Genomic DNA, 4,049 nt, shown 5'->3' with positions numbered 1-4,049 from the left:
TGTATTGATACTGCACTTGCTCTTTCTTTGTTGAGTACAGGGCATCTTCAAGCGGCTATTGACAGACCTTGCTTAGAAGATCAGTGATCGTTCGAATTCAAGGGTGAGCCAATTCTTCGGGCTGCCATGGGTTCTCTTTCGTCTATGTCCACCATTTCGGACTTAGACTTTCTAGTTAGTTATTAGTGCATTAGTTTGGGGTTTTATCCCTTCTTCTTTAGACTTGTTGAACTTTAGATGTTTTGATACATTGACTTTCAGGTTCTAGGTGTTACTTCCGCATTTGTTTAGTTGATAGACCTTTGTTTGGAGTTTATGGGAACTCCCTGTTTCTTTCCTTTAGTTTTTGGTTTAGTTGCTTGGTTTGGGTTATAGTAGTGGTTCTCCCACCGAAGGGTTAGTGTGGGTGCCAATCACGACGGTCTGGATCGTGACAATTAATATTGTCAAAATAAAGAAGAAAGAGTAGAATTATTGAAACAATTACTACAATAAATATTTTTTCTGTTTTAGTTTATGTGACTTTTTTTATTATTGAGATTGAAATTTTTAATTTTGATTGTATATTAAGATAGATAATTTTTAAATTTTTTTAAAATAAAAATTTATATGTTTAAAAGCTATGCAAAAATATTATAAATTATAATAATTAATAATTTAAAATATCTAAAAAGAATGATGATAAAAAATTTATGTATTTGACTTGAAATTTAAATAACTATCCCATAAATTGGGAAAAAAATATTATACTATCCTGCATGTGAGCTATTGTTTGTCTAGTTCTTGTACATATCATAATTAGGGACCACCTATATTTGACTTTAAGTTTTGAATATATGACTTTGTAATCTTATAAAGTTGTAGGCTATATATTAGAGTTGAGTTCGATTAATTAGAATTAACGATAAATTTTGTCAATCTATCGCGAATAGAATTAACAATAGATTTTGCTATTGACTACAAGACTATATAGCTAGAGTAAAATACTTCACGGATTAATGTAGACACGTTTATTTAGGATTTGTGTAGAACATTCACTTGAAAAGGAAGTATAGAAATTAGTCCCCACCCCTTACCCAAATTCTACTAGTACTACTACTTTATTTGTTTAATTAGTGGAAAAACACTTGTAACCAAAGAAATTACATTCTTTTTGAGTTTGAAATTTATTTGATTAGATTAAATAAGTCCAAAACCAGTGTCAACTAATTGGCTATAGATAGTGACAATAAAAATAAAAATTGTCAAAGTTAGAAAGGCAACGCCCATACTACTAAAACAATTGATTTATTTTGAAAAAAACGGCCATCATCTTTTAGATGGTGGAACAATCGAGGAGAATTCCATATCAGATGTTCTTGCTTTCATATAGTATATATTTTCTCGGTCTATTTTTAATCGTCATGTAAAGTTAATTTAACTAATTTTCAAAATTAAATTAGGTTATATTAATTCAATATTTTAAGCAAAAAAATTAAATATTCAAAAATTATACAAGAAAATACTATAAATTGCAATTTTTTTTTGTATCAATATGATTAAAAAATACATCATAAAATATTAGTCAAAGTTCTTATAGTTTGACTCTAAAAAAATCATGATAATTAAAAGTGGACGGGGAGTAATATATAGCTATTTGATGAAGTCATAGTATTCACATTTTGGCTCCTTTTTGTCTCCAATAACACTACATGTCACGAGACAACTCTTTTTTACAAATAAATAAATAAATAAATAAAAACAATTTTCTTGAGTTGAGATCAATTAATAAATACATTTTTATCACGTTAAAAATAGAGATAAGATTTGCGTTCACTTCATATTTTCGAAATCTTACTTATGAAATCACATTGAATATATTATTATTGCAGTTGATCCCCATTCGGAAAAAAAGTTACATTTTCCACAGTAACTACTTTGAGATGTTAGATACAATTGAGACTTTTGTAATTCTCATTTCAAAGTTATAAGTATACAAAGATAGTTTCCTACTTATATACGTTGTGTCTAATAATAGTGTGATTAGCATAACTAACTTAACCACTAGTTGATCTTTAACTACCCTAACAATATTCTGGTATATTGTTAAATTATTAAACTTTGTAATTTATTAATACGACATCTTAGGATATTTTAATAACTTATTTATAAACATAATGTGTTCATCTACTAATATTCCAGTTTACGTACAAATTGAAAAAGTTTTGATAATTTTCATATGAAAAAATTCATCTTTTGAAAATAAAATTATACGTCTAAATAAAACTTTAATTAATGTTAATCGAGTGAAACACGTCATAAAAAAATTCCAACAACTGTGTCATGTGATTGAGCAGCGGTCAACCAATGAGCAGTATTTTACACTAATTTTAGTATGGACTATGGAGTACTGGTTTTATTTTACAGGAGTAATCAAAGATTTTTTTTATACTCCTCTATTATTTTATTTATAATTTATAAAGTTAAAATTAAAGATCGAATTATAGATTTCTCAAGTTTGTTATCTATTAAAGATGTCATAATTGAATTTACAAATATAAATACACACGTGATTTCTAAAATTGACACTAATATTTAGTTTTGATATCTAAATTAATGATTTTTCCTACTTATACTTCATCTCTAATAAATATGTGCTTATAAAAATCTTTAAAAAACAATTAATTGACAATTAGGTAAAAAGAGTATGATTCATATAAAAAAGATGTGGAAAATTGACGAATGAGATGTAAGATATATAGTAGTAAAAAAGAAGAATATAATCACAAATTTTGGTAATTGAAGAATTTTCATTTAGCATCTCTTTTGCCACAAATTTGTCCAACCTTGACATTCGATTTACACACGTACTTACATTTTGTGTGCATTTGTGACAAGTTTGAAATAATTTTTTTTATAGATATCCATTTCACGTAAAGTATTGGTAGTTCAATTTAAAATATTAAAATACAATTAATAAAAGTTAGTTAAACAAAATAAACCTCTCATAAACGCTTTTTTAGGGAAATATCAAGTAAACATGAATCAAGTAAAATAAAATTAAAAAAATAATATTTTAACACAAACAGCGAAAAAACATGTTGATTGGTAGTAAACATTTGTTGTATTGGAATATTGGGGATGATTTGTTTGTTTCTTTCATTTTTATGGGATTTTAAATAGAATCATCAAATTTCAAGTCAACCAGAGATTGAAATTTATGACCACCTAAACTATGACCAAATTTGAAAAATAATCATTTTATGCATAGTTATAGATTAAAATAACTTGATTCAAATTTTCATTCTCTTTTAATAATTATCTCATGAGCATAAGGTATATGTGTCTTTCCTTCAGCTAAGACACATAACACCTTTTTATAACAAAGTATCCCCTTGATTAATATACCTGAGAATTCAAGATATTACGTTTCTCCTTTTGAGTGAAAACCTCAATATCTATTCTCATTAATTAATTAGGGGAAACTACATAAATGAGCCATAAAACTCAAATTAATTACATGTTCATACCCAACCTTAAGTAATTCAAGAAATTACAGCCCATACCCCCATTCATAAAGGCTGATAATTTTCGCTTAACCGATACTAAATCAATATCATATATTGTATTGATATCATTAAGGTTGACAATTTCTCTTAAGTGATACTAAATCAGTATATAGTTATACTGTATTGATATCATTAAGATTCCTTGTTCAGAAATTACTCATTAGTCAATGATTGTAACGACCTGCTCCCGTCGTTATAGAAAAGCCAACAGGGGAAAATCTTACACCGAAAAACTTTTTCGTAGTAACTTGGAATTTCTCAACCTAGTCCAGATTTGGACGAAATCGGAGTCAGTAAGGTCTAGGGAAATATGGTAACAATTGGGTGATCTAACTATGATTCTGATCACATGAGTAGATAGCTAAGATGTTAAGGAACCCGTGCGACTTTACGGAATTGAATTCGGGCAAGTAGAACTCTCGAAACTGATCTTAGCATGAACGGGTAGTTTCTGAGTGTCATGGGTTGGAGGTGTGTTGTGAAATGGGGGTTTGAAACTCT

Source organism: Solanum tuberosum, unplaced genomic scaffold (assembly GCF_000226075.1).
Source record: "Solanum tuberosum cultivar DM 1-3 516 R44 unplaced genomic scaffold, SolTub_3.0 scf00534, whole genome shotgun sequence".
NCBI lineage: Eukaryota > Viridiplantae > Streptophyta > Magnoliopsida > Solanales > Solanaceae > Solanum > Solanum tuberosum.
This window is presented reverse-complemented; position numbering follows the sequence as displayed.